Consider the following 6,771-nt stretch of genomic DNA (forward strand, 5'->3'; position numbering starts at 1 on the left):
TCGGCTGTGAGGAGCAGCGGTGAGAGGGCGCCTCTCGTGTTCTCCTGGCCAGAGCTGGAACCCGTTCCAGTAAGCCAAGTATCCCGAGAATGGACACACGAGCACCACGTGAGCGCGCTCACCAGCAAATTGGTACGAACGGATGGACGCCTAAGTGGACAGAGAGGAATCACCTTCATCGGGTGGGTGTCGGGCGGGTGGGGGGAGGGGAGGGGCATACACATCCATTAGGCATGGGGTGGGTGCGCACCGACTGGGGGATGGGCGCACTTGAAGCTCTGACCCGAGGGGGGAGGCTTGGAGAGGGCAAGGCACCCGACCTTAACATTGGTACCCCCACAATACGCTGGAACAACATGAGAGGTATATGAATAAGAACACAGGGGGGGCCGGGCGCGGTGGCTCACGCCTGTAATCCTAGCTCTCTGGGAGGCCGAGGCGGGCGGATTGCTCCAGGTCAGGAGTTCGAAACCAGCCTGAGCAAGAGCGAGACCCCGTCTCTACTAAAAATAGAAAGAAATTAATTGGCCAACTAATATATATAGAAAAACACAGCCGGGCGTGGTGGTGCATGCCTGTAGTCCCAACTACTCGGGAGGCTGAGGCAGCAGGATTGCTTGAGCCCGGAGATTGAGGTTGCTGTGAGCTAGGCTGACGCCATGGCACTCACTCTAGCCTGGGCAGCAAAACGAGACTCTGTCTCAAAAAAAAAAAAAAAAAGAACACAGGGGGGAGGGCGGCACGGGCAACACATGTCACCTGAATACTTGTACTCCCATCATCTGCTTGAAAAGAGAGAGAAAAGAAAATGCAATCCTAGAGGTAAGAGACACTTTTTAAAAATAATGAATCCGAAGAGAAAAGTAAAAGGAGGCCTGTGGAGCAGGTCTGGGTGTGACTCCGGATCCCCCAACATCAGGTGCCACCACCAAAGATTCCTGCGTGTAGCCCATAGAACCCCAAAAGCAACGGGACGAGTTCTGGTCACATACTCCCTCAAAATGACATCCTGGCCTTCTTCTGGAACTCCCTCCCCTCTCAGACTCTCAAGGTTTCCTCCAGCGTGTCGGTTCCCACAGAGCAGACCTTTGGTCTGAGACCTGACAGTCCAGATGCCACGCATGCTGCCGCGTGGCGGCGGTGTCGCGGCTTGGGACAAGAGGAGGCCCCACGGTGCGGGCTGGGGCGCCAGGCACCGCGCGGGCGCTGAGGGTGGGGGTGACCCCCACCCCGGGCCGCCGCCTCGCTCCCAGAAAGGGGACAGAACAAGAGGCAAGAAAAAAAAAAAAAAAGCAGCAGCCTGTGGCACCCGGTATTCCCAGGCGGTCTCCCATCCAAGTACTAACCAGGCCCGACCCTGCTTAGCTTCCGAGACCAGACGAGATCGGGGGCGTTCAGGGTGGTGTGGCCCTAGACCGCGGCGGAGGGCGCCCCTGCCCCGCTCGAGAAGCCGAGCCTCTCTGGGCTTCCCCGCCGCCGCCTCCCGCCCCAGGCCCCGCGCCGGGCCGGGCCGGGCCGGTTGAGTTCGCCGGCCGGGTCCCGCTGGCTCCCAGGGACGGGGGTGATGGGCGGGGCGGGGCGGGGCGGGGCGGGGTGGGGGGCTGTCTCTCTATACACACACACACACACTCACACTCACTCACACTCACACAAGATGCGCCTCCACGGCTGGACTCGCCAAGGTGGAGCCCTCCCAGCCCCCCTCGTCTCCTCGCCCGGCCTCCTTCACCTACCCGCTGCCCACCCCCAGCGCGTCGCTGCCGCTGACTGCGCACGCGCGGGACGCTCGCCCTTTGACCCCAGCCAGGGGCCGCCCTCCCCCACAACCCCTTTCAGCTGCGCCCCCCCCTCGCCCTGTGGGTGGGCTGCCGCCTATTCCCCCGGGCCAGGGCTGGGGCACAGCCAGTGTATGGGGCGTCTCTCTCTGGGGATGTGTCCCATGGGTGGGGTGGGGTGGCGTGGTTTGGGGGGCGCTGAAGAAATCAGTCCCCTCCATCTCCTACCTCTGGAAAACGCCCAAGCCCGTGGAGAACTGCCGGCACCGCTTCGTGGGGGCCGGGACCCTCCTCCGTGTCCTCCTGTGGCCCAGTCCAAGGGGCCTGGGCCTGGCCGGGGCTGCATTGGACCCCGACCACCCTGGCGTGTGGACTCGCTAAAAATCGGCCATTAGATATTGGATTCCAGCTTCCTGGAGGTCATTTCACTAATGAGTGCACCGGAAAGAGTTTCCTAATCCATCTGTGAGGGTGGCAACTGAAAGAGAATTTTAAAGCTGACAGAATAGGCGAGGGAAGGCATAGGAGATTTCCACACCCAGCAAGGAAGACTTTCCCGAAATGGAAGAAAGAAACGAGCAAACAGAGACACCGGTAGCCCGCCCGGAAAAGAGTCTGCCCCTGAGAGAAAGCACCCTGACCAGGTTCACCCGTGGGTGGGTGGCGAGCCAGCGGCATTCAGAAGAGCGAGGCCCGCAGTCTGTGCGGAAGACACCTGCGCTCGGGTGTGTGTGGCGGCGGTGTGTGTGGCGGCGCGATTCACAAGCAGCTCTAGATGTTAAACCAAGGAGAAGCCAGGGAGTTCCCAACGCCCCAGGTGTCCTCAGCCCACGACTGGCTGCTGTGGGAATGCGAAGCCCGGCTCCTTGTCTCAGAGCGGGGTTCCCAGGAGGATCAGGCTGAAGCTGGGACTTGGCCTCAAAGTGTCCCCTCGCATGGCCACCCCCTTCCCCTTCCTGCTCCTCTACTCCTGGTGCCCCTCCATCCAGGGGCCAGACCTTAAAGAGTCACCGCAAGAGAATCCTGGTCCCAAAGGAGCATTCTGGGGGACCGGTGCTGAGAGAGGTTGTGGGCATGGCCCGCTGGGGCTCTGCCCGACCCAGGGCTGAGAGATGCCACCTCCCAGCTCTGGGTCCCTGCAGGAAGTGTTGGCAAGCACAGGGCCGGTCCTCCAAAGGCCCAGGTGCAGGGAGCCAAGGCCAAGCAGCCTGTGGAAGAAGCCACTTGCCGTGCCACCCCGGGAACAGGACTGCAGGCCCCGGCCCTTCCCACCTCCTCCTCCTCCTCCTCCTCCAACTCCCCCCCGCCCCACCCCCACAGGGCACAGGGCTCAGAGACACCTCAGACTCTTGCTACCCAAAGTGCAAAGGGCATCAGTTGCTCCTCCAACCCCCCCCCCCCCGCCCAGCAGACCACGTTGTCCAGCCAGCCCCCGGGCCTCCCTGGGGTGCCCAGCACAAAAGTGCAGACACCCACCGGACCCTCAGTCTCAGTTTTCGGAGGTTTTTGCCACTCTAAGGACCCGCAGGCCAGCTGGGCCTTCGGGCAGTACAGAGAGCCCCGGAATCCGACGTGGAGAGCTGCGTGTACGTCCCCATCATGATGCGGTCCCCACCTCCGCGGCTCTCCCCTTGCGGGGAGCGGCAGCCCAGCCGGCAGCCGCAGGGCCTCAGGGAAGACACCAGGCTGGGCCCCCGCGGCACAGCTGGGGCACGTCCCCCGCACTCACGCGACTTAGGGACGGCTGCTGGAGACTGCTGCGGCCACCCTGCTGCCGGGTTTCTGGAGGGCTTCCTGGAAGCAGCATCCACACCAAGCCCTTGGAAGGCCCAGGCGACGGAGGAGCCGGTCAGGCAGGGGCCGAGGACGGTGAGAGGCCGGGCGGGAAGGAGCGTGTCAGGCAGGGGCAGAGGACGGTGACCGGCCGGGCGGGGAGGAGCCGGTCAGGCGGGGGCCCAGGACAGTGACGGGCCTGGCCGGGGAGGAGTGCGTCAGGCAGGGGCAGAGGAGACGGGCTGGGTAAGGGTTAGGGTTACAGTTAGGGCACAATTCACAATCCCAAAGACGTGGAAGCGACCCGAGTGCCCATCCATCCAGGAGTGCATCAATAAAATGTGGCGCGTGGACACCACGGAGTGCCATTCGGCTGTGAGGAGCAGCGGTGAGAGGGCGCCTCTCGTGTTCTCCTGGCCAGAGCTGGAACCCGTTCCAGTAAGCCAAGTATCCCGAGAATGGACACACGAGCACCACGTGAGCGCGCTCACCAGCAAATTGGTACGAACGGATGGACGCCTAAGTGGACAGAGAGGAATCACCTTCATCGGGTGGGTGTCGGGCGGGTGGGGGGAGGGGAGGGGCATACACATCCATTAGGCATGGGGTGGGTGCGCACCGACTGGGGGATGGGCGCACTTGAAGCTCTGACCCGAGGGGGGAGGCTTGGAGAGGGCAAGGCACCCGACCTTAACATTGGTACCCCCACAATACGCTGGAACAACATGAGAGGTATATGAATAAGAACACAGGGGGGGCCGGGCGCGGTGGCTCACGCCTGTAATCCTAGCTCTCTGGGAGGCCGAGGCGGGCGGATTGCTCCAGGTCAGGAGTTCGAAACCAGCCTGAGCAAGAGCGAGACCCCGTCTCTACTAAAAATAGAAAGAAATTAATTGGCCAACTAATATATATAGAAAAACACAGCCGGGCGTGGTGGTGCATGCCTGTAGTCCCAACTACTCGGGAGGCTGAGGCAGCAGGATTGCTTGAGCCCGGAGATTGAGGTTGCTGTGAGCTAGGCTGACGCCATGGCACTCACTCTAGCCTGGGCAGCAAAACGAGACTCTGTCTCAAAAAAAAAAAAAAAAAGAACACAGGGGGGAGGGCGGCACGGGCAACACATGTCACCTGAATACTTGTACTCCCATCATCTGCTTGAAAAGAGAGAGAAAAGAAAATGCAATCCTAGAGGTAAGAGACACTTTTTAAAAATAATGAATCCGAAGAGAAAAGTAAAAGGAGGCCTGTGGAGCAGGTCTGGGTGTGACTCCGGATCCCCCAACATCAGGTGCCACCACCAAAGATTCCTGCGTGTAGCCCATAGAACCCCAAAAGCAACGGGACGAGTTCTGGTCACATACTCCCTCAAAATGACATCCTGGCCTTCTTCTGGAACTCCCTCCCCTCTCAGACTCTCAAGGTTTCCTCCAGCGTGTCGGTTCCCACAGAGCAGACCTTTGGTCTGAGACCTGACAGTCCAGATGCCACGCATGCTGCCGCGTGGCGGCGGTGTCGCGGCTTGGGACAAGAGGAGGCCCCACGGTGCGGGCTGGGGCGCCAGGCACCGCGCGGGCGCTGAGGGTGGGGGTGACCCCCACCCCGGGCCGCCGCCTCGCTCCCAGAAAGGGGACAGAACAAGAGGCAAGAAAAAAAAAAAAAAAGCAGCAGCCTGTGGCACCCGGTATTCCCAGGCGGTCTCCCATCCAAGTACTAACCAGGCCCGACCCTGCTTAGCTTCCGAGACCAGACGAGATCGGGGGCGTTCAGGGTGGTGTGGCCCTAGACCGCGGCGGAGGGCGCCCCTGCCCCGCTCGAGAAGCCGAGCCTCTCTGGGCTTCCCCGCCGCCGCCTCCCGCCCCAGGCCCCGCGCCGGGCCGGGCCGGGCCGGTTGAGTTCGCCGGCCGGGTCCCGCTGGCTCCCAGGGACGGGGGTGATGGGCGGGGCGGGGCGGGGCGGGGCGGGGTGGGGGGCTGTCTCTCTATACACACACACACACACTCACACTCACTCACACTCACACAAGATGCGCCTCCACGGCTGGACTCGCCAAGGTGGAGCCCTCCCAGCCCCCCTCGTCTCCTCGCCCGGCCTCCTTCACCTACCCGCTGCCCACCCCCAGCGCGTCGCTGCCGCTGACTGCGCACGCGCGGGACGCTCGCCCTTTGACCCCAGCCAGGGGCCGCCCTCCCCCACAACCCCTTTCAGCTGCGCCCCCCCCTCGCCCTGTGGGTGGGCTGCCGCCTATTCCCCCGGGCCAGGGCTGGGGCACAGCCAGTGTATGGGGCGTCTCTCTCTGGGGATGTGTCCCATGGGTGGGGTGGGGTGGCGTGGTTTGGGGGGCGCTGAAGAAATCAGTCCCCTCCATCTCCTACCTCTGGAAAACGCCCAAGCCCGTGGAGAACTGCCGGCACCGCTTCGTGGGGGCCGGGACCCTCCTCCGTGTCCTCCTGTGGCCCAGTCCAAGGGGCCTGGGCCTGGCCGGGGCTGCATTGGACCCCGACCACCCTGGCGTGTGGACTCGCTAAAAATCGGCCATTAGATATTGGATTCCAGCTTCCTGGAGGTCATTTCACTAATGAGTGCACCGGAAAGAGTTTCCTAATCCATCTGTGAGGGTGGCAACTGAAAGAGAATTTTAAAGCTGACAGAATAGGCGAGGGAAGGCATAGGAGATTTCCACACCCAGCAAGGAAGACTTTCCCGAAATGGAAGAAAGAAACGAGCAAACAGAGACACCGGTAGCCCGCCCGGAAAAGAGTCTGCCCCTGAGAGAAAGCACCCTGACCAGGTTCACCCGTGGGTGGGTGGCGAGCCAGCGGCATTCAGAAGAGCGAGGCCCGCAGTCTGTGCGGAAGACACCTGCGCTCGGGTGTGTGTGGCGGCGGTGTGTGTGGCGGCGCGATTCACAAGCAGCTCTAGATGTTAAACCAAGGAGAAGCCAGGGAGTTCCCAACGCCCCAGGTGTCCTCAGCCCACGACTGGCTGCTGTGGGAATGCGAAGCCCGGCTCCTTGTCTCAGAGCGGGGTTCCCAGGAGGATCAGGCTGAAGCTGGGACTTGGCCTCAAAGTGTCCCCTCGCATAGCCACCCCCTTCCCCTTCCTGCTCCTCTACTCCTGGTGCCCCTCCATCCAGGGGCCAGACCTTAAAGAGTCACCGCAAGAGAATCCTGGTCCCAAAGGAGCCTTCTGGGGGACCGGTGCTGAGAGAGGTTGTGGGCATGGC

General features: G+C 62.3%; 2 non-coding genes across 2 annotated transcripts; both read right to left on the reverse strand.

The window, feature by feature from the left end:
* Nucleotides 1-1,297: 1,297 nt before the first annotated feature.
* On the reverse strand, nucleotides 1,298-1,416 carry LOC142862004 (5S ribosomal RNA). The gene has a single exon (XR_012913150.1). It is a non-coding gene; the product is annotated as a 5S ribosomal RNA (ribosomal RNA).
* A 3,798-nt stretch (nucleotides 1,417-5,214) lies between these two features.
* On the reverse strand, nucleotides 5,215-5,333 carry LOC142862005 (5S ribosomal RNA). The gene has a single exon (XR_012913151.1). It is a non-coding gene; the product is annotated as a 5S ribosomal RNA (ribosomal RNA).
* Nucleotides 5,334-6,771: the final 1,438 nt, after the last annotated feature.

The sequence above is a fragment of the Microcebus murinus genome, chromosome 18 (genome assembly GCF_040939455.1).
Source record: "Microcebus murinus isolate Inina chromosome 18, M.murinus_Inina_mat1.0, whole genome shotgun sequence".
Taxonomy (NCBI): domain Eukaryota; kingdom Metazoa; phylum Chordata; class Mammalia; order Primates; family Cheirogaleidae; genus Microcebus; species Microcebus murinus.